General features: G+C 46.1%; 2 protein-coding genes and 1 long non-coding RNA gene across 17 annotated transcripts in view; 1 reads left to right on the top strand and 2 right to left on the bottom strand.

Annotated features, from left to right (window-relative positions):
• LOC134480843 (large ribosomal subunit protein eL21-like) overlaps nucleotides 1–23,459 on the top strand; it is a 1,068,210-nt gene that overhangs the window by 574,110 nt on the left and 470,641 nt on the right. The window lies entirely within an intron of this gene.
• Bcas3 (BCAS3, microtubule associated cell migration factor) overlaps nucleotides 1–23,459 on the bottom strand; it is a 459,409-nt gene that overhangs the window by 68,224 nt on the left and 367,726 nt on the right. The gene's annotated exons all lie outside the window — the stretch shown is intronic.
• The window catches only part of LOC134480844 (uncharacterized), a 52,437-nt gene that overhangs the window by 1,462 nt on the left and 27,516 nt on the right, over nucleotides 1–23,459 (bottom strand). Inside the window, exon 1 of the long non-coding RNA XR_010055718.1 lies at nucleotides 330–23,459. This exon is cut by the window's right edge and continues 27,516 nt beyond it. This is a non-coding gene — a long non-coding RNA (uncharacterized LOC134480844). The remainder of the gene's footprint in view (nucleotides 1–329) is intronic.

The raw sequence follows: 23,459 nt of genomic DNA, 5'->3' as shown, positions 1-23,459 counted from the left end.
GAGCTGAGATGGCCTTCCCAGATCATTCAAAGGATTCTTTAAAGTGGCTCAAAGTGGACCACACGGATGGAAATGCCTACTGTGACATTCAGTTAACCAGAAAGGGTGGGAGGAACGAGGGAAAGGAGAGGGTTCACCTTGGGTCCATCCTCTGGCAAGTCCTGGCCATTCTCACTGGTACAGTAAACTCCACATTTGTATACTTCTTGTTACCTTATGATGGTAATGATGAAACCCTACAGGTCACTGAAGCAGTTTCCTTACCAAGAAAACACAAGGTGCTCCCTACATGCCTTAACCTAGCCCCTGCCCTTAATCTCATACTTAACCATGCGGATGTCCTTTGCTGACATTCACAACTTCCCTCAGCACACCGTCATTTGATCATAGAATTCTTTTCAGGGAGCTGTTAAGTAGCCACATGGGAGGCTCCTGGTCTCCCTCCTGTCCTGACCTTCTGCCTCAACCCATGATCCTATCCACAAGTCAACACTTGCTGGCAGTGCTTTTGTCATAATCCCTAAGCACTTGGGGTCACAAACCCTTCTTAAAGAATAAGTGGGAAAGGTGGGTGCACTTCAGGGCAGGAGGCAGCAAGGGGCTGTTCCTCTTGGAAAAGAAAGGAATCACAGTATTTCCTTATGTTGTGATGAAGCTGGCAAGCAGGAGTCAGGAGAGAAAGAAGGTCAGGACATATTTCCATGCCATGTCCTCCTTCTGTCCCCATGTTGGACCCATAGGTCTAACCCTTTGAATGGTTCCTGATATTTTCTTGAGAAAAGGTCAACTTGGAGAAGTAACATTGAGGTTAGCATTCAAAGGTCCTATCCACCCATACCTTCTCTAGACATTTTTTTTTGGGGGTTCTTTTTTTCGGAGCTGGGGACCGAACCCAGGGCCTTGCGCTTCCTAGGTAAGCGCTCTACCACTGAGCTAAATCCCCAGCCCCTTCTCTAGACATTTCTACTACCTGTCTAGCATCCCCCATTATACTGTACTGAATGGGAAGATTGGGACTGGCCATCTTTTTTGTCTTGAAAATTCTGAGAGATGCTTACAAGTCAGTGAAGAATCAGCTGAGCCTTTTCTGTACATCCCCACACAAGCTAAGGCTCCTTCTCCGTACACTTAAGACAAGCTGGAAAAGCATCCTTACAGTGGGGTGAGGAGGAGGGTGGGTGGCATTAACCTTGTTTGAGTCATGAATCCAAAGGCAATAGGATTCCACACTGAAAACACTCAGAAGACAGGATGGGAAAAGCCACACGGACAGAGGGAGTCATGCACAGTCCTTCCCCAGCCTACTTACACTTTGGTACATAAACTTTATAAGTATGATGTTGGCAGATTCTAGTGCATAAAAAAGTAGCTAAAAAAACTCAAACCATAAATAATGCCAAGTAATAAAGGAGGTGAATGTTTCTGTTATTAGATTCTTTCATTGTATAAATCTATTTAATAAGCTGGCTTGGAATCTCTGATAGAAAACAGACTTAGTGTGGTGTTACAGACCAATCTGTTCTAGAAGGCTAGCACAGGGGACTCATGCCAAGTTATACTTCTCTGTTCTTAACCAATGCAACTTAAAATGTAATTGTTGTTTCCTTGTTCAGAAATGGAAAATGTCTTGGGAGGCTGTGCTTGCAGGGAGAAAGCACCCTCGGTGTCACAGAGTGATTCCTCCTGCTTTCCCTCTCGTGTTGCCTTCTGCCGCCGCAGCCTTCTAAAGCACTCTACTGTATTTATAGATCCTGCTGCCTTTTGTCTTACTCACCGAGAGGGGCTGGGGGTCTGTGCATGCCTCCTGGTTTTTAGAGTGCGCCTTCAACACTTAATAGTACATCACATGTTTAGAAAAGTTCCTCCAAATAGCCTCCTTTGACCCAAGACCCATGGCAACCACTTTGGGTAGAAAAATTCACTGAATGCTTGAGGGGGCGTGATGGGAGGAGGGGATGTGATGGGGCCTCTGGGGTCACATCCATCTTCTGACACCATAGTTTCTAATGGCTTGTTGATGTTTTCTGGGGTTACTATCATTATGATGGGCTGTAAAATGAAATGCTATAAACCAACCGAAGGCCTGAGTAGAAATATTTGCCGAATGGCATAAGCGACACCTTCCAGAGTCCCCCACACACTCAGCCACGCTTCGGGGCTTGGCCGGTTGTATCCACTGCTGTTTATAGCACTGGGATGCATAAATTCTGTCACCTGGCCAGCCTCTGACCCAAATACCCTGGTCCCACATCACATTCTTCCAAGTGTTTGTTCAACGGGGAAAACAAAAAACAATGAGACAAAACACCTGACTTATTCGCTCAATTCCATCCCTGTCTGGAAGCTGGAAGTCACAGTGGTATAAAGGTGTATTATTTAACATTTGTGGCACTACAATTTTATGTAATGTGTCCACAGGGCAGACCTGTGGGCATAAGCCTCAGGGCCAAGTTCTGTATGTAAACAGCTTGCAATGCAAGATAATTCCAGATAGTAAGGAAGCATCAAACACGGTGGTTTTCAACTGTCCAAATGCTTGTTATCTGATATATGTCCTCAAGGAGGTTGAGAAAAGAGACGGTATTAACAACAGGGCTTGGTGGCTCGAGCCCACAGTCCCAGCACTTGGGAGGTAAAGGAAAGAAGATCTAGGTTCAAGGCCATAGTTAGTTAGAGTCCAGTCTGGGTCACACGAGACTTTGTCTACAAGAGGGGAAAAAGAAAAGAAAATGAGTGCTGGAGAGATGGACGGTGGCTCAACAGTTCAGAGTACATTCTGCTTTTGCTGACTTCTCTTGTTGGGTGACTCCCAACAGCCTGTGACTCCTGCTCCAGGGATACAGTGCCCTCTTCTGGCCACCACAGGCACTGCACTCCTGTGCACGAATCCATGCACAGATAGACACTATTAAGAATAAAAAGTCTTTAGAAATCTGTAATAGAAGGTCATAGAAAATTCATCACAAGTTTCAGTTATATGCTTTATCTAGTTATTTCCTGAATTAGTTATTAAGTCCTTATCCAGGAATGTTTGGGGAAACGTAGAACACTTAGATGTGAAATTAGCCAGAGCCCCCTCCATGGTTTCTCAGAATTACAGTTTCTTTTATTTCTGAATACTTCACTAATGTACTCTGGCACACTCTCACTGAGGAAGAACGGGATTATTTCTGTCTTACATAAGTAGACAGACATCAAATGGAAGAAGATGCAGTTCAAAGGGACTGCCTGCATCTTAGCTGGAGGCCAGACAGAGGCAAGGCAGCTCTGGTTAGGCTCTCTGTTGTCTGTGGGAAGGAAAGGCTGGACTCTTCTCCACACTAAGCCTCCAAGCATTCAAGTGAACTCCAGTGTTTTGTAATAGAAGTAAGGAGTGGAGAGGCTTCGTTGCTCCTCAAAAAGGAGCCTGAAAACAGTTGGAAACATTCCCTTGGGGTGCAGCTCCAAGGGAACCCCAGGCTCCAGGCAAAGAACACAGAGCGGGGAGGCACAGGAGTGGTGTCAGCTTGAGCTAAGCCCTGGCCTTGGCCCCTTCTCTCTGACCAAGCCAGCTGGTTTGTGGGAGAACCACGAAGCTCGTGAAACTGGTCCAAGGTTATTAAGCCTAGAACTGCTCTAGAAAGATCTGAGGCAGGAAAAATGACAGAATTGATGCCTGAACTAAAACCCGGAGTTCCACTAAATAGAAGTTAGCAGAAAGTACCTAGGCTTACCTGCAGAGCGGTGTCTTAGAGGGCAGCCTTCTCAGACAGTGTTTTAATGCTGCATGTGCTAATACTTAAGCCAAATTGTGTTTTCTCTTAAAAGCCAAAAGGGGGGCAGGGGTGATGGCTAATTATTTGCTGCTCTTCCAGAAGACCTGGGTTCGAGTCCCAGCACCCAAATAGGGACTCAAAGCTGTAACTCCAGATGAACCCTCTCTGGCCTCTGTGGGCACCATGCATGTACTCTGTGCTCTGGCATCCATACGGACAAAATACCTATACACAGAAAATACAAGTACGCCAATAAAAGCCAGAGTCTGCAATTCTCCAATAGCTATATGTCGGACTGTATTCCAGCTAATAGAGTTGCAGCCAAGGTACCACCCCAGCGCCAAGGCACTACGATTTTATGTGAAGTGTCCCCAGGGTAGACCCGTGGGCATAAGCCTCAGGGCCAAGTTCAGAGTTCACAGACCTAAGGAATATTCTTATTTTATTCACTGTATAATGATCTGTCAGAGTATCAAGACAGGGAAGATTGCACCAAATACAGCCACCCCACTTAATCTGGTTGGTAGTTCAGTGTGTTAGAAAGTATGTCTGCACTGGAAGACGGCTTAAGGAGCTAACTCAGGTTTATACACGAAGTGAGAAAATACAGCTTCGAACACATGTTTGTCAGGTTTTCAGAGTCAGTGTCATAAAACAGGTAAGTGGAAGTCAATGTGAAGGTCAGAAGAGGGATGGCTCAGCAGACAGTCAGTCACACTGGCTGCTCTTTCAGAGGACCTGGGTTCAACCCCCAGCACCCACAATAAGGCTCACAACTCTGGTCCTAGGGGATCTGACACCTTCTTGTGGTCACTGAGGGCACTGCATGCATGTAATGCACACACACACACAGGTAAAACACCCATATACACAAAATACAAAAGTGTGTGTGTGTGTGTGTGTGTGTGTGTGTCTGTGTGTGTGCGCGCGCGCGCGTGTGTTGGGGGAGGTAGATACTTGGGAGTGGGAATGAGGAGAAAAGGAGAAAGACCTAACATGAGAAGTATGTGAAGTGTGACATCAAGACACTATTGTTGTTAGCTACAAAGAACTGCACAAGTCATGCACATGAAACTACAAACATGAAACAAACTCACAATGTTTTAATTGTGTTGGGCAGTATTCATAACTAACTACCCTGGGTGTAAGAAAACCCAGAGGCAGAAGGTTGGGCACTCTGGAGAGGGAGGAATTGGGGGGGGAGGGGCAATGAGGATGAAGCGATACTCTAGTGTTGCTGACAGGATGGCTTCAGTGTTATCACGTGGGCCTGGGGTTCAGCCCTACCCCACAGGGCACCGAGAAGGTGTAGGTAGGTGATGACTAGAATGGAGAAGAGAGGGACGTTACACCTCCCTTCATCCACCTACTGAATACAGAGCTGATTAGTCTCAGCTTTCTAGGAGTTTAGGACCCAGGATGTCAGAGGCATTCACGGGAAACCACAGCACAAACACTATAGGCCCAACACAAGGAGAACCGAACTGGATGGGATGGCACTGCTTCTTCAGGCTGTGCCCAGTCACACACTGGCAACGCAGGAGAAAATGCCCACTTGTACCTGTGCCCTCTTCCTTGGTTGGCCAGGTCCCATACCCCACTCCCTGAAAAGGAAGTCGGGGTGGTAATGAGAGGTGACGGCCGGAGGAGAGAACACAGGCGTCCAATGAGCAGCAGGTGGGAAGGCTGTCAGTTGAAATCAGCATCCTGAAGCGGGGCAGGGCAGGAGCCACAGCTAGATGGGTCTCAGACACAAGTGGATCAGTGACACTCCCTGCTCACAGAGCTTTGTGGACTTGTGCTACTCACTGCACTGCATACCCAGGGCAGCCCAACCCTACAGGCTATTGCAGCATCCCAAAGCACAGACACAGACACATGCTTTCCTCTCTCTTATACACGAGGAACGTCTTCCCACTTAGGTTTAGACAGCTTACAAGATGCCAAGAGACCAGGGCCCTTGCAAGCAGCCTGCGGCTCTAGCTTCCCATCAAGCCTCTGTACTTGATCTCAGTGAGATGGCATTCAAACGCTATCTGGAAAATCAATACTCTCTGAGCTTTGCTGCATCAGCAGATCACTCTGCCTGGGAAGATGGCACTACTGACCGGCATCAGGGGCCCAGTATCTGGCAAGGGTTTGCTTTCCTAGGCAGTAGGGCAAAAGTTGGGCTGTCTCAAATATCTGAGGACCACAGCTGATCACATGGCCCTGGGAGGGATCTTATGGGTGGTTTTCCCTCTCTAAGTCCTTAATTCATAGAAAAGAGAGGAGGGAAGCAACAAAGACCCTAGAGCTCCCAGTCAATGGCCAGAGCTTGTCCATCTCGCTGCCATTCTCCACAGGACTTAAGCTACAGGACCCGGAAAGAAGCACAGTCAAGGATGATGCTGATCCTGGAAATGACGGCTGAGCTAAAAGTAACGCTGGCTTTTTTCTGAAAGCTGGAAAAATAAATGCTAGAATCCTAGCAGGTGACACTGTCATCTAAGCTGGCATCTTCCTCTTCTGAGCAGCACAGTGGGAGTAGTAACGGCAGGGACCTTGTAGACTAAACCAGATACTGGTTTAATGGGGGCTATCTGTTGTAGTGTGGATGTAGGATGTCCCTTAATGGTTTCAATATAGGAGGGTGGCCATACGGGAGGTGGTGGAATCTGTGGGAGGAGGTCCTTAGCCATTATGGTCAAAACCCTGTTATCTCTTCCCTGTTTCACAACTCTTGGGGTGAACACTTACGCCTGGCCATGCGTCCCACCACAGCCCTAAAGCAATGGGGCCAGTTGATGATAACTGGAACTACCAGACTGGTCCAGACTGCACCCCTTTGCTTTATAAGTTCATGTGTGTTATACTGATGCAACCACACTGATGTAGCTGATTACCACACTGAAGTTAGTTGTCAGGTACGGCGACAGATACCTATAATCCCTAAGCTTGGGAGACTAGGGCAGGAGGATAGACTTTGGGTCAGACCAGGCTAGTCTACATAGTAGCTCATCTAAAAAACAGAACAGAACAGAACAAAACAAAACCAAAACAATGAGCCGGAGAGATGGCTTAGAAGCTAAGAGCATATATGGTTTTTTTCAAAGGACACAGCTCCAGGGAATCTGACACCCTCTTCTGGCCTCCATGGGTACCTGCACTCAAGTACAGACACACACCTCTAATCAAAAATAAAATATCAAAATAATAACAAAGTCAAAATAAAATAAATTAGCATAAGAATATTCTGAATCAACTTCTGGCTCTAAATTTACATTAAAGCGAATATTCTAATAGCCAAGAGTCTAAAATGTGCTAGCAGAATGTGCACATGGGTGCAACATTGGCATGACCGCTCTGGGATAACCAACCGCTTCCTGTTTTGATCTAAGGCCTGCTCCACAGGAGGGAACTCATGCCTGGTATTGTAAACCTGGTCAAAAGTCATGGCTGGAGAGGACACATGCCCTAGCAGAGGATAAGGGGACATGCTGTCAAACTGCCTTCTAAATAATTTATGTCTACACTCATAGACTGTGCTGTTTTCAACCTCCATTAGAGTGGCATCTTCATGGAGTGGGCACAGTTGATGCAGAGATGGAGAACTTGTGCTGAGGAGAAGAAGCTGTCGGGTGGTCACCCCTAACCAGTACCTCTACATCAATCCACACAAGGCTCAGGGAACCTCATGAAAGAGGAAGCAGAAAGAATGTAAGACGTGCTGTCTTCCAGACATGACATGGCCCTTTCACTTAGGACCTCACTACAGCAGTTACAATCTCCTTCACAAGACGCATACCAGATCAAGCCAGTCAAAAATTCTGACCTTGTCTCCTGGCAGGGGAGGAACAGGGAGATGTTAATAACTATGTGTGTAGAGAAGACTCCTGAGACTATTCTTTGTGTATATATGTGGTCCTGTGCATGCACATGTGTGTTGGTGCATGTGTATTTGGGTGCAAAAGCCAGGGGGCCATGTTGGATATCTTTCTCAATCTTCTTATTTCTTGAGACTGTATCTGCTTGGCTGACTGGCCAGTGAGGTTTGGGGACACCCGGCTTTGCTTCCACAGTGCTGGGGCTATAGAAGCAATCCCAGGTTCTCATGATTGTGTGGCAAGCACCTTATTGCCTGAGCCAGCTCCCCAGTCCCAAAACTCAAATTTTCTATGTGTTGGATGATAGAACTTGACTTCTTCAAGCAAGATGGCATCTTTGTGGCATAGAGCCTTCATCCTCAGCGACGCTGCTCACCTAATCCTCAGGAAGGCTTGACTTCTCTTTGACTTGCCACCTAAAGTTCCTTTACAGGAAAATAGGCTGAGTGGAGAGGAATGCAGGGTGCAGATGTTTTACATGGCATAGGAATGACTGACTTCCTTCTGTGAAAACATCACTCAACTATAATCCATTCAGAAGTCCCTAACCCGGGACCACAAGCCTCTAAGGGATGTCTGAATGGAATTCAGGTGATCTCACATGGAAAACAAATCACACCTCTATTTTCACCAGCTTCTCGCTGAAGTTGAGCATTTATATCACTGACTAATGTGGGGGAAACCCAGTAGCTAGCAGGCCCTGCGACTGTCAGCAATAAAAATTGGTATGTTTACTGCCTACTATTATTGTTACAATTTAAACCAAGGATTGAGAAGATTTTTTTTTTCCTATAAGGGTCCAGATGGCAAATATTTTAGGGTTTGAGAACCATACTGAACTCTGCTCTTGTAGAATGAAAACAGATCTAATAACATACATAGATGTGTACATGGCTGCATCCCAATAAAACTTTATTTATAATAGCAGACTGTGGATTATTGGTTGCTCATTCTTGGTGTTCACAAATTACAACTTTGAAACTATGGTTATAATTCTGCTCATTTACTAAGTTAAAATAAACCAAGTGCATACATTACTACTCATAAATATGCAGTTATTTAAAGTATTTTAGTAATTATGTTCCTAAAATTTTATTTTATTCATTTAAAAAATTCTGAAAAGCTAGGGATATTCAGCTCAGTGGAAGGAGAATTTGCCTAGCAGGCACAAAACTCTGGCTTTGACCTCTACCATTACATAAAACCCATTACATATGCCCATTTTTTTTTCAGGACTTGAGAGCCAGAGGCACTAGATCAGGAGCTCAGTGTTATCCTTGGATAAAATGCTAGTCTGAGGATAGCCTGGGAGAGGTGAAAATCTGCCTCAAAAATCAATAACCAATTAGAAGCTAGAGAGATGGCTCAGCAGTGCAAAGCTCATAATGCTTTGCAGAGGACCAGAGTACCCCAACTACCCACCCCAGGAGGCTCAGAACCACTCACGACTTCAGTTGTAGCACATCTGACAACTCTGCCCCCATGGGTTCCTGCATGCACACCCTCATACCCCTCCCCACCATGCACATAATTAAAAAATAAGTTAAAAAATATTGCCAGATGTGGTGGCACACGCCTTTCATATCAGTTCTTGAGAAGCAGAAGCAGAGTTTGAGGTCAGCCTGGTCTACAAAGTGAGATTATGTCTCAAAACAGATAAGACAGATAGACACTATTCCAAGTATGAAGATGCCTTGCCTCAACACAGATAAAGGCTGATTTATGAATGACTGCAGACAGAGAAGGGGTGAGCAAAGAGAGCATGACAAAAGCAAGAGTGGCCTGAATCGAGCCAGCTGAAGCTAATTGGACCGGAAGTAAAAACTTGGCCAGACTTTCTACAGCAGTTGACAGACTAAAGTAAAAGTCAAGAAGAGGAGGGCAGGAGTTCTCTCTCCCCTTCAGCAGCTACATTGAGCCCCACTTTTTGCACATTTCTTCTCCCATTCTGCCCTGCCTCCCTGTGCCATGCTGTGGCCATGCAATCTCCCAGTGGCTTTGTCCATGCACCATGTCCTACCGATCCCAAATCAAAATCCACCACACTGATTATTTCCTGCTTCCAGAGTCACCCGAATAATATCTCCTGCTGCCTGGTGGGAGCTGAGGGAGCGAACTCACTCTTTGAAGGGGTCAGGAAGGAATTGCAGGGGTAGAGGGCGGGCATGGGGACCAGACCCTGTTTATGCCTGGTCAAGGTTAAAGCCACATGGAAACATCCTTAGGGTTTGGACAGCAGAACCCTGTGGGACAGCAGCCAGTGAGTCCCATCTTTCTCCCCGAAGCCTGGCTCTTTTGTCTTGATCTGTATTTACTTCTAATAATGTGACAGCGAAATATAATGGGAGGAGAAAAGCACCTTCTGCTTGGAGCTGTACTAAACAGCTCTGGGTTACATTTACAATTTTAATAAACTGATTTGTCAAAACTGTCAGAATCAAGGGGGATCATCTGGATACCAGATGAACAAAAATATCTGTAATTATAAGTTGTCCATTTTTCTCTTTCATCTTCTATATATGTATCTGTGAGTGGCCACATATTTTCATGCACGTACATACACATAAATTTTACATCATTTTTTTAAAAAAAACCCAAACCTGTCATAATAGAATTCAGGAAAGTAGAAAATAAAGTTCCCCTGGGAGAGCAAGGGGACCTGAAGGTGATGCTGTATGCCCCTTCTGTGGACTGACATCCTTTTCCTGAACTGTGCTGTCAGAGTCCAAACATTTCAGTTTCACTGCCACCTGGACCATGTCTGATGCTTCCTGATCACCACTGTGTGACCACAGGCCTGTAACGCAACCTCTCTGGACCTCTGATGCATGTGGGAGAAACGAACATTTGATACCCGGCAGCTGCCATCAGAAGGTGACAATTGATGGCTTCTGACAGGAATCCCAGGCCCTCTAAAGATAGAAATGGCCTTTTACATGAACAAATTCAAATGCTATCTCAATCTTACTCAGAATCCCATATTTTTCAATGTAATATGATTTTCATTTCTCTCTCCCCTCCACCTCATGGCCAAACCCTTAAGACAGGGTTTCCTAGATCCCAGACTGCCCTCAGTTTACTATGTGGCTCTGGGCCTCCAGTCTCTACTTAAGGACTGGGATTACAGGTGTCTACTGCTATGCCCTGTTTGCAATGTTAAGTCTTAAACTACGTGACTTTTGAGTGGGGAGATGGCCTGCACTTGGAGGGCACTAAACTGCCTGTTGCCATAGAAGCAGAGGAGCCACAAGAATAAATATGGAGGAGGTACCCTTAGATGCAGAAAGTGACAGGGCACAGGAGCCATGTCTCAGGTCTCTCTCTGGGGAGGCCGGGGTTCTCAATCTCCTTTGGAAAAGATGTAAAACTGTCTAGTCATCCACACTCTTTATCAATATCACTTCCCAGCCAGAGAGTGAAAAACCACTGGAGTTTACTCAGACACAGGCACATGTGTCCAGGCACATAGGGCATTGTTCCCCTAGGCTGGATACTACATTCTGTCCACTTGTTTTTATTTAAATGTTAAGGTTATAAAGCAACACACAGACAAACTGATTCAAATCTGACTATCTCTGCTGCTATTGTTGGTTATTTTTAGGGGTTGGTCTGTAGTTGATTTTTAGCCCTGGCATCCTAAATGAACCCCAGTGGGTTCAGAACTGGTGCCAGTCTCTGGTGAGTTCCCAGCCCCAGTACTTATCCCTGCACAGCACGTGCACAGTCACTGAAGTGGTCTGCTGGTGTCCAGGCCTCAATCTCTGGTAAGAAAGGAGAATCTACTATTCTAAGTAGGACTCATGGACTTTTCAAACCTGAGACAGACAGATATGAATGAAAGTGTTGAATTCAACCGTAGACATCTGCTAGGATGGGTGATTAACTTTGTAAGGAACAAAGCTAACTTTTCAGAGGATAATTTACTTGCCCATAGCCCTGCCTGAAGTTATAGGGTTATTTTGCTTTGACAAAAATGTCATCAATTGTTTCTCTGCAGCACTTGGAGACCATCTTTTTTTAGAGGACTGACAAGGTCTTACCTTATAGCCCAGACTGTCTTAAACATTTGATCCTAGTGTCTGTTCTCCAAAATGTTAGGAGTACACCAAACATATTTAACTACATTCAGCTTGAACACGTTAGAAATATTTAACTTATTTTCTATTTTTTTGTGTATTTGTTATGCAAATGTGTGAGGAAGCCATAGGATACTGGCTGTTTCATTGTCTTTCAGTTTGCTTCTCTTGTGGCTTGCCAATATGTATGCCAGGCAAGCCTTGCAAGCCTCCTGCCTCTACCTCCCATCTCCAGGTAGGAAGGCTGGAATTAGACACCAAGCTGTATGTGGGTTCTTGGGCTCTGAACTTAGGTCTTCACACTTCTGTGACAAAATACTTCACCCACTGTGCCATCTCCCTAGCACAAACAGCATCTTTTAAAGTACTAAAATAGCTTAAAATGTGTTATTAACTATGGAGGGACAGACGAGATTCTGAGTTCTCTTTCTATGCTCCCTGTTCAGCCCTCTCCTGATTCAGCCTGCCTGGATTTGGCTCTGCCCATCCACCTTCAGGGACCCCTAGCAGACTAAGCTCTCCACCAGTGAGAACACCAGAGTAAGGCTCTCTCTTAGTCTTGCTTCTTTGCTGATTCCCACAGGGGTCTAGGTCTAAGCCGACTGCTGCTTTAATCATTTGCTAATTTGCTGAAACATCTGGTCAAATTTTGGAAAATACTCTCAACAATAGGGTTTATTCTAACTTCTCTGCAATGCTGAAGAGTTCCCACACGCCCTTCTCCACATCCCCACCCCAACAAAGCATTGCACAGTCTACAGCAATAAAGAAAAGTCAAAAAGGGTGCACGACTTTGCCCTCTATTTCTTAGTAGTGATGGTGGTGCCCCCATTTTCTTCTCAGTTTTCCCCTGAGCCGGGTGAGGAACCCACTGCCCCACGAATCTCAGACATGCTAAGTGCCCTGTCATTAGGCTGCATTCCCAACTCTCAGTTCTCCTTTAAGCAGCTCTCTATATCCACTGTGTTCCAAAGTAAACATCTTCCCTCCATCTTCCTCCTCTGTGCACACACACCTCTGCTTTCTACTGGGCTGTGAAGCTAAAACTTAACTTTCCCGGAATCTTCTTACGGAGTCTGCTGACATTCTGGCCCCTCTCCCCTCCTCCGACCACCTCTGAACTTCAGGCAGTTGTTACTTTCCACCAGGATCAATATAGCTTGCACTGAATGGATTTTCTGGATCCAGCCTCACCCCCTTCAATTCATTTTCCAAACTCTGGTCAAGGTAGGTTTTCTGGAACACATATATAATATTATCTTGCTTAAAATTCCAGGAGGGCCTAAAGTCTCACTACTGTGATATCTAAGCTCCTCAAGACCAACTTGTTACTGTCTTACTGATTCTGCTGCAAGGATGAACACTGGCTTTCCTCAGCCAATGGAGTTCCATTTGAACTCTGCCCTCCCTTGCGCGCATGCCATGCTGGGCCCAACTAACTGCAGATCCTAACTTGTTCTTTAAGATTGTTCCAGGCCTCAGTTTCTCAAGGAAGACCCTCTATGTGCCCGCCTGGCACTTCACAAACTGCTACTGAATAAACAAGTGAACCAAAGGAACCGGAGGAGCCTTCTGGTAAACGTCTTCTTCCTATAGAAGCTACAGAGGGAGGAGAAAGCGGATAGGCTGGAAGAGCACTCTAGCTGGAGATGATGCCCAAGTGGGCCGGCCACGAGCACCTATGCCACAATCTTTCTTTTCTTTTCCCTTAAAAGGAAGAAGGAAGGAAAGTAGGAAAGTCCACAGAAGACCTGAAAGTTTGGAATAGACATTTCAGACAATGACAGGCGTTTCAACAAGATGAGTCTTATGACCTGAATGGCAGCCGAAACAGGTCATACGGTAAAAGGGTGACAAAATGGGGGTGGGGGTAAGACTATGCACCTGTTGTATTAACATAAGGACCTGAGTTTAGTCCCCAGTGTATATATAGTATACATGCTACAGCGTATAGTATGAATAGTAAAGAGCTGGGCGGAGGGGAACATGCCTGAAACCCCAGGGCTGGGGCAGAGACAGGCATGTCCCCTGAGGCTCCCTGGTCCAGTGAGAGATTGATTCTGTCTCAAACAATAAGGTGAGGAGGGACTGAGAATGTCCCTGAGGTGGACCGCTGGCCTTCTCTGTGCACACTCCCAAGCACACACAAATGTGAACAATCAGACGAAGAACTTTCATCTGGAGGGTGATGCCCAGGCATAGCACTGACACAGTAGTTTCCCCCAGAGAGACACAGTCATGCAACAGAACTCTTACCTTGTCCTTCACCTTGAGGACAGTGCTAAGCAGTGGTTGTCTCAATGATAGATCTCTCCATCCCTGTTCTCTCCTACAGAGTGAGACTGCTTTGATGCAGTTCCTGTCACCCACAGCCCTCTGGCTGTGACCACCTGCTCCTTAGATCACAAGCCTTTACTTGAGAATTAGGTTTCAGGAAGGATACATATGCCTGCCCCATCACTGTAGATGTTGTGACCCATTTCAAGGGTGTCCCCTGTCCAGACTGCCCGCCTTGAGCAGCTTGCCTGACACACAGATACCCTTTGAGGGTTAGAAACACATCTTGTGGGGGCGGGGAAACTGGTCTCCAAACAGGATTTGTCAAGGAACGGTGGGATTCTCGGCTTGTCTCTTCCCTAAAGTAGCAGCCCTCGCAGTCATCAGCAATAACCCTGACTTTGGCCACATGGATGGAAGTGTTTTTAACTTTCTGTATCACCAGGGTGGCTGAATGCTTAACTGATCTGTCACTCTGTAGACTCAGGTGCAGCAGAGTGCCATAGTCTGGGGGCAAAGGACTCGAATGCAAGACACCGGTTCAAGAGAATATGTATTTGGGGCAGTCTCCTAGCATTCAGGTATATCAAATACAGGCTGAATCCCCATGGGTGGGGCTCCATGCCCCACTCTACTTTGCTATTCTTATTCGAGAACCTTGACACACTGTGGGGAGGAAAGGACACACCACAGTGGGGCCTGCCACTGCTGCCACCCAACCTGGGTCTGAGAGCCATGTGTGCTTCTCGGGGTCTTTCAAAGCCAGCTTGACAACACCTGAAGCAGTTCATTAAAACAGCACCAGACAAAAGCCCTGCTTCTTATCCCTGCTCAGGCTTCCTGAACCCAAACGACCAGTGTGGAATTTTTTAATAACAAAAGGAATTCTGAATGCCATGCTGTGGCTAACATAACTCTGCTTGCTCCTCATTGGGCTTAGTCTGATGTTTAGAGACTTGGGATGGGTAGCCCTTCCCAGGCTGGGAGGCTGTTCTTTGTCCTTCGAACAGGTTCAACCCCTGTGAGGGTAGAGACACCATGGTCCTACCGCACAGCTGGGACCCTATTTTAGGAGTTGGTATTTCTTCAATACAGTTACTGTCTTCATTTATTTAATTAAAAAACACAGAAGTCATCTGTTATGGAAGATTAATGTGTGTGAGTGTTTGCCTGCCTTTTAATGTGTGCCTGTGAACGCCAGAAGAGGGCATCAGATTCCCTGGAGGTGGAATTACTGACAGTTGTGAACAACTATGTGGGTGCTGGGAACTGAATCTGGGTCCTCTGTAAGAACAGCAAGTGCTCCTAACCCGATCATCTCTCCAGACTCTGTTTTGGTTTTATGTAGCCCAGGCTGACAGCAAACTTGCAATCCTCCTGGCATACTTCTCAAATAGTTGGGATTAATTAAAGGCATGTATTAGTTTATGCTTAGTTTGTTTGTTTGTTTGTTTATTTTTTAAACAACGGGTCTTAAGTTTGGTGGTCAGAATTCTGCAGTGAACCACTACACTGTCGTGGTCACAGACACTGTGACCTGCCAAGGTGCAATTTCTAGTTGATCTTCTGCACAGACTGGGACAGGAACACAAGGCCATGTGCAGTTCTGTACACTGTATCCCCCAACCATCTTTTCTCCAGTGGCCTTGATCATTGCTGACCCCTGACCACATGGTAATGGCCTAAGGGCATGTGAGCCAGAGTCTGAGGATGCCTGGTTCCAAGGGACAGAATAAGGTCTTCTTCTGCTTTCCTACATGGGTTTTCCTAGCAAGGGTATCAGAGGTTCCAGGTGTAGGGTATGGCTCAGTGGGTAAGGACACTTGCTGTGAAAATCCAGGTGTACACCTGTAACCCCCGTGGTAGGTGACACAGACAGGTAGAACTTGGGAGATCGCAGGCCAGGCAGCCTATCTGTAATGGTGAGCTTCAGACTTTAGTAACAGGACAGAGAAAGACCAGACATCCTCCTGTAGCTTCTGCCTGCACATGCATGGGGATGCACACCTGTATACTCATGTGTGCACACACTCTACCACACCCACCACACATCAAAAGGAATTCAGAGTCATTTTTGATTATAGAGGAAGTTTGAAGTCAAACTGGCTTGAGACCCTGCCATAATAAACAAACAAACAAAATGGAAGGAAGCACTGGTAACGTGTCTGTGCTCTAATAAATAACCTTTAACTTGCCGTATTCACGTAAGCAGCAGTCATTTAACTTGCCGTATTCACGTAAGCAGCAGTCATTTAACTCAGTGAGTCACACATGCGCACAGACTTGGAAGTGGTGGGAGGAGGGCCTGCTGGGAAGAAGGGCTTCCATGATGGGGGTGGGGTGATGAGAGAAGGTAACAGGGTAAACATGGTTAAAATTCATTATTTCTGTTTGACGCTGCTATGGGGATGGGGTAGGGGACGTTAAAGGACAGTTGTTGATTTCTTTGACTCTCCATGGAGTCGGAGCGGGAATGGTTTTTTTTTTTTTTTTTTTTTTTTTGGTTCTTTTTTTTTTTCGGAGCTGGGGATCGAACCCAGGGCCTTGCGCTTCCTAGGCAAGCGCTCTACCACTGAGCTAAATCCCCAACCCCGGGAATGGTTTTAAACTGTAGTAGACCAGGAAAGTAAGGAGAAGTGACCAGCCTCTCTGGGGCTAGAAGCTTGGAAAAGGGTTTTTTAGGCTGTGAGAAGAGTCCCTTCTAAATATACATTGTGGCTGTTACCACATTCATCTCCTACCCCTCCCCCAATCTGTCCTCTGCTCATAAGGCTGGGGCCCCATCTCTTCCAGGGTCCTTGGGACACGCTGCTGGTCTCTGAGCATGCTCACCGTTCACAGGAATTCTCCCAGCCAGCAGCCTTCATTCTTTGGCATTTGTTCTTTGAGAAAGCGTTATCAAAAATTTTTACACACATATCAAATAATGTATTTGTCAAGAATAACCCATCATAAATAACCTTTCTTCTGGCTTATCTGGACAACGCTTATTGCTTGACTTTATAGGATTTAATTGGAAAAATTTAAAGTTGAGGGGTTCAACTTTGCAAGTACTCTCCATGTGCTGATGAGAAACAGACATGCCAGGTAGATTGCACAAAAACAAACTCACACACTTTGTTCCTTTCATGACATCATGCAAGCGATGGTTTGCAAACCTTGGCAATGTATTCATTAAGTGTAAGTTCTGTGGGCAAGAGTGGGGCGGCCCCTGAGTTCCCCCAACCCAGTCCTACCAGCCCAGCCCCCAAGCATGCATGATCTTTCTTTTCTCTTTAAATCACACTAGGGGGCTGTGGGCTTCTAATTCTCTCAAACCTACTTGGAAACAAAAGAGAACGAATACAGGAAGCCATGAGAGTGGGGTAGGGACTTATCTAGAGTCCCACCACAGGGTGCAGGGTGCAGGGTGCTCGGGTGCCAAGTTCTGCATCTTCCCTGAATGACCCCAGCAGCTGCAGTGTGTTACTTGTGGCAACTCTTCTAGGATCTCAAAGGGTTTCAAAGTCATCCTGGCAGCTGCCTCCTGTCGCCCACTCTGTAATGATTGAACCTCTTGTTCCTTTTATAGACTTGTTCTCTCCTAATAAAACACTAAATGCTGCTCTGAGCAACTGCTCCAGGATGGTTAGATGCAGGCCTCCCCCTCTTCCTTCTCGCACTCCACACCCGGCATTTGCTCTCACAATGGACCCTGTGTAAATGGTCGCATGGAGCTCATACGCAGGCACACACGGTCACACAGGCATGCAAGTGAGCACACAAGCGTGCGTGCGAGTGCCTGGAAATCCCTTTAACTAAACCTGAACTCTGCATCCACTTCCAGCTATTTTAAGAGCTGCTACTTTAAACCTGGGCAGCCATCCTAGGCCCAGGAAAGCGTAGGTGAAGCACAACCCGTGAGGGAAGGGCCACAGTTCAGGGTGGCAGGACGCTGGCACCTCCACACTGTGTCTTCCACCTGTGAGTGTGTGGACAGGAAACACCGTGAAACAGGACGCTTCCCCCCCTCGGCAAATCTGAACCACATTTTAAAGGTGTGAACTCCTTCTACACTTGAAAACGCAGATGGAAATCATATCATACCAGAACAATGCAAGAATTGGCTCAAAAAGGCTTGCTAGATCGAAACATACTGTATTCACATATAAAATTACCAAATACTAAAGGAAATAAAAATCAAAGAACTTCCTAGTCCCTCTCAAATCTCACACTCTTTCCCTAACTCATACCCTTGTAGCTATACAAACAGAGCCAATAGCCTTCCTTTAATTGAGTACACCAATGTTTAAAACTGACCCTTATTTTTTTTTATTACTCACATTCATAAAAGAAACTTTACTGACTCTTATTTTTAAAGCTTCACTACGACTTGACATTTAATGTACATTTGATTTTTCTCACCTTTGGAACAGAATTTTCCTATGTAGCCCAGGCTGATCTTGAACTTGGTCTCCAAGCTCAGGCTCCTGAGTTTACAGGCATGGATCACCACAACCAGTCTGATTTATATTTTTACCGGCCTGCTGCAGCTTGCAAGCCGCTCACACAGCGGGAGCTCTGGCTGCCGGCTATCTTATCGCTGGCAGCTAGCGAAGGGTCTGCTGGCATAGTAGTTGTTAGTCAAACGTTTGTTGAATAAACAAAAGAAATTTTAAAAACAAGATGCTCTTGGCTAAAACAGGCAAGCTAACAAAATCCCTTGAACATGTTTTTTTGTTCCTTAGATTCTTAAGTCTTTTAATGAGGAATTGTACCCTTTTGAAATAATTCTGCTTAAGTAATTGTCACTTGACTGAAAGAGAAAAAATACAAAGAACCTTTAGACTTTAAGTAATAGTAGAGGAAAATTAGAGGCAACCAAATTCTTTGTGTGGCTTTTGTTCATCCTAAGACTTCTCTGAAAGAATAAATTAAAATGCTATAATTGGTGATTTAAGGTATTAGTTCATATTAAGTTTGTTTTTGCATTTGATGCTAAGTATTTTACTCGAACTGCTATGTTTTTCTGTTATGACATTTTAACAAATCTGTGGCAGAGAGACTGGTGTAATGACGGCCGTGCACTTGGCACCAGCTTTACAAATTAGCAGCTCTCCTCACTCTGATTTCACCTACGGAAACTAGTTCGGACTTCAACTCTGTGACGATCAGATTGCTGCTAGTGCTAGCCAATTAGTTTATAATTACCATGGACTTCTAGGTCTCGAGAAACCTCCCACTTGGAAGGTGGAAGTTTTGAGCCAAAATATGACATTTGACATGGTTGCAGCTGCTTGAAATATGTCTTCATTAAAGTCAGATGAAGGAGATAAGCCTAGCCTCAAACCAACACAGTCTGCATTTTTTCTTTTAAGTACAAAAGTAGAAGTCTTTCCCTGACTGTACTCCCTCCCGAATCCCCTCTTCTCCTCTCCTCGCCCTTCCTACTTTCTAAAACATTTAGCCACAAAAGCGTATTCCCAGACACACTCTTTGCTCTCACTAATGTTCACGCCATTTTCCCAGTGCTCCAGCTCACTCTTTGAAGAAGCTAGAAGGCAAGGACACAGGGTGACATAAACTTTCAAACAAGTTGATTCTAAGGAACGGACCTTTATACTTCTCTCTTGCTCTCTCTTTTATGGCTTAAGATGGTGCAAAAATGTTACTTATTCCCTAAACAGTTATTAGTCTCCGTAATGTAACATAACAGATACTTTCTAAATCCTTTTAGCCTTCTCCCCCTTACTGGAAAGATCATCTTTTATATATATATATATATTTCAAAGTGGATTTAATAAAGAAAGGAGTGCTGTTAAAGTAATACGTGAGGCTTTGACATTAAGCAGTGCAACCCTGCAGAGTCCGCAAGAACAGGGCCTCTAATCTCCAGTGATTTATAGAGGCTCTTCCTTCATCTCTGTACTTGGGGAGGGCCAAAAAGTTTAGAGACAGCCTGGCGTCCCTTGTACTCCACACCACTAACTCCTGCTGGCCAGTCTGCCTGCTAAAACTTTTAACCCTGGAGCTGCCGCTGGAGCTGAACACCCATTAAAGCCAGTTTATTTGCTTTCAGAAGACAGAGCGGTTTCGTGTTGCAGTAATGCACAGAGAGGTAAACATCCACGCTGGAGGTTGAGAAGTTACAAACAAAGAGCAGAAGGGAAGCTCAGAATCAAATGGGGGCTGGGGATGATCAGAAACGCCAGTCGGAATGAGCCGGCTCGGCTCGGCATGACCACCCCACAATCTCAAGGAGCCAGCTGAGGCATGGAGACACATCCTCTCCTCCACAACATTTAGAAATATAACTCAAGGTCAAAGTTAAAGTTGCAATGACATTAGAGGGGCCAGAGAACACGGACAGTCAGAGACAACTTGTCCCACCATTTGGACGGACTAAGGGCTGGGAAAGACGGCAAGCTTGTCCTGTGTGGTCTGTTGGTTCTTCTAAGCAGGAGAGATGCTAGGAAGTGGAGAGTGGGGAATGTAAACGCTTTGTTGGTTGATAAATACCATGAGTGTGTTTCTTTCTCCCCCTCACCCATATCCTTCAAGATCCTAATCTTCTGGGCCAGGACCTTTAATACCAAGGCACCACCAAACCTCCAGCAAGCACAAGGCCTATTGAAGACTGGCATCTGTATGTGGTCCCCTCTAAGAGCTCTGCATTAAAACCATCAGGGTAGCATATGATGATCGAAGGGTTGCTCCTATGTTGTGACTGCTGTGAACCTGGCATCTTCTCCTGCCCTCCTCCCCTCATGGGGTCCTGCTCCATAACACTGGCTAGCTGGTGTGCATGGAGTGTCTTTCCAGTTAGATGAAGACTCACACCTCCTAAACCACCAGGAGAGACAAACTTATGTCAGTGAGGTCTTGGACTCAATGAACAGCATCCCTTGAAAGATGAGAGGGCCACCTGTGCCAGGAAGACCCAGGATTTGAAGGAGGAGGTGCAGGCTGGCCTGAGGCTAGGGCAGTCTGTGGCAGAGATGGCCCTGGGACAATGCTCTTGAACTTGGAAACTTAGGGCCTCACTGCTTAGTCTATTTCTGACAAGAAAAGACACTGAGTCCTTTTAAAGAGGCTTTCTGGAATCAAGTACGCAGGTCAAGAAGGCTAACAAAGATCAGCATTGCACACTTTAGGACGGGCAGAGGGCAGGCTGAGGTCACAAAACAGCAGCAAGGGCAAGCGGTGAAAGGCCTCACAGCCCAGGCCAGGCCTCATCTGAGGAGGGAGTCCAGGCAGAGGCCGGGAGTGACTTGCTCAAGAAGCATGGCCAGGGCCTGGGATTTCAGTCTCATGGTTTCCTCCGTGAAAGGGCAGTGATTCCCAGGTGCAGCTGTAAGAACTGAGTTGAAGCTCCTGCTCCTCACATCCACCAGTGAGATCACTGGGGAGTTACTCACTAGCTCTGACCTCATCGGACCCCTTGAAACAGGAATAAGAACTACACTGACATAAGTCATGAGCGAGAAAAAATGAAAGTGCTAAGAACATTATCCAACATATCTGCACATGAAATAGATGCTAAGATAGAGTTTTATGACATTTCAGAGACAAGATGGACCCACTCAAGGACTAGCAACAGCACTCTTCTGGTCCTGAGGCCGCCTCTGAACTGCTTTGAACCTGTGCAGTATGACAGCAGCAGTATGACAAGCTCCCAACCTCCACCATGCACCACACTCATCAGAGCGCATGCCTAGCCATATCCCTAGGTGATGGCTCAGTAGGTAGCTCAGGAGCAGCCCCTGAATGAGAAAGAAATGACGGAGCTTGGAGCGCCTGGAAAACATTCCCCGTCTTCTTGCCGTTACCAGCTCTGGCCAGGATCTCTGCAGTGTAACTTGCCTAAACAGGATCTGCCTTCTCACTCCAAGCCCAGGGCAGAGTTTAGAGACCCAACATATTTATGGTTGAACGTCCTCTGAAGGTGACACACTCAAGGCTGCTCTGGGCGCCACTTTCATAGGGTGTGAACTGAGTAGTTAACCCGCCCTGCTAACAGCATTCCCACCGGGGCTGGCAACTGTTAGCACTCTTGCCTGGTGTGAAAATCCCTATGCCATGCTGGGTTTCTGGGCCCACACCAAGCAGTAGCATGCTAATGTGCAAGACAAACCTGGAGAAACCCCACCCAGAGCTAATTGTGAAAGGCCTCCAGGGTCATAAACACCAAGTCCAAACCTGCTCCTACTTCCCAGGCCTTTCATGGGACCAATCTTCCCCTGGACAGAAAAAGCCCGCACCAATACAAAAGCAGCCACTGCTACTTTGATCGCAAATTCAGAGACCTTGGGGATTAGATGAAATGTATTGCATTCCCGGCTGGCCAACACAAAGACCCTCGAGTTTGTGCAAAGCCATCCTGTAGGAAGCTGGTCTGAGCAATCTGTTGATTTACACCACCCACTGGGAACTTTCCTGGGGGAGATCTTCCCACCAGTTGTTTGCCTTTATAAAATGTTTCTGGTTTTTCACGAAAAGAAGGTGTCTGACGGCCAGTGCCTGGTGTTGGCTTAGTTTCCAAGCTCTCACAAGGCAGACTCCAATATGCCAATGATCCGATTATTTATTTACTTACTCATTTTAATTTTTTTCAGACAGGGCCTCAGGTAGCACAGGCTGGCCTTGGACTCACTGCCTAGATGAGGATGACCATGAACTTCCTGATGCCGTACAGGCATGCTGTACCATACTGGGCTTTAGTCTATGTGGTGCTGAGGACAGAACCCAGGGCTTTACTCATTGCTGGGTAAGCCCCCCACCAGCTGAGCTCAGTCAGAGGTGAGACCAGAAGTAGGAAGGGACATGTCAAGAGTGTCAGCTCCAGACTCTCTCTACCTTTGGGAAACTGCAGATCCCAGCTCTAGCCTCAACTCCCGGATAAACAAACCTTATCGGCCACCCAGGGTACTTCAGTTTGTAAAAGGGCTTAGGAATGTAAATCACACAGGAGTGAAGTGTGATCCTAATTTGCACTTAATCAAAGCCAATTAGAGATACATTATTTACACAAAGCCCATGCATCTCAATTATACCTAGCATAGCCCAAGACAGTTCCAAGCTCAGACCTTAATTCTGCTTAATTAGAGAAGTAAACATTTTCCCTGCGTGATCCCTCAGTCTGGTCTAGAGTTCATGAGTAAGTGAACCAAGTTTTCAGGGCTTTACTTCAGGGTCAAGGAAGCTTAATTGATACCTGCTGAACACACCTGGGGAGACAAGGGTCTCCCAGTGTGAGAAGGTGTCACTGTCCTGTCATGTGCACCTCTGGCTTGCACTGAACAGTAACATCTGTTTCTGCTACCTCTTCTGCATTTTAGGTTTTAGCATTTGCTAGGAGGGTAGGCGAATCAAGGAGCCTAACTGGCTCGATCAGTGCTAACTAACATCCATTTCCCTGTGAACCAGGACAATTGGTTTGGATCAGGAGGTGGCAGAAGGTGCCCTGAAGTCAGTGCCAGCTACAGGTCCACAGCACATCAATGGAG

The sequence above is a fragment of the Rattus norvegicus genome, chromosome 10 (assembly GCF_036323735.1).
Source record: "Rattus norvegicus strain BN/NHsdMcwi chromosome 10, GRCr8, whole genome shotgun sequence".
NCBI classification, from domain to species: domain Eukaryota; kingdom Metazoa; phylum Chordata; class Mammalia; order Rodentia; family Muridae; genus Rattus; species Rattus norvegicus.
This window is presented reverse-complemented; position numbering and strand designations above follow the sequence as displayed.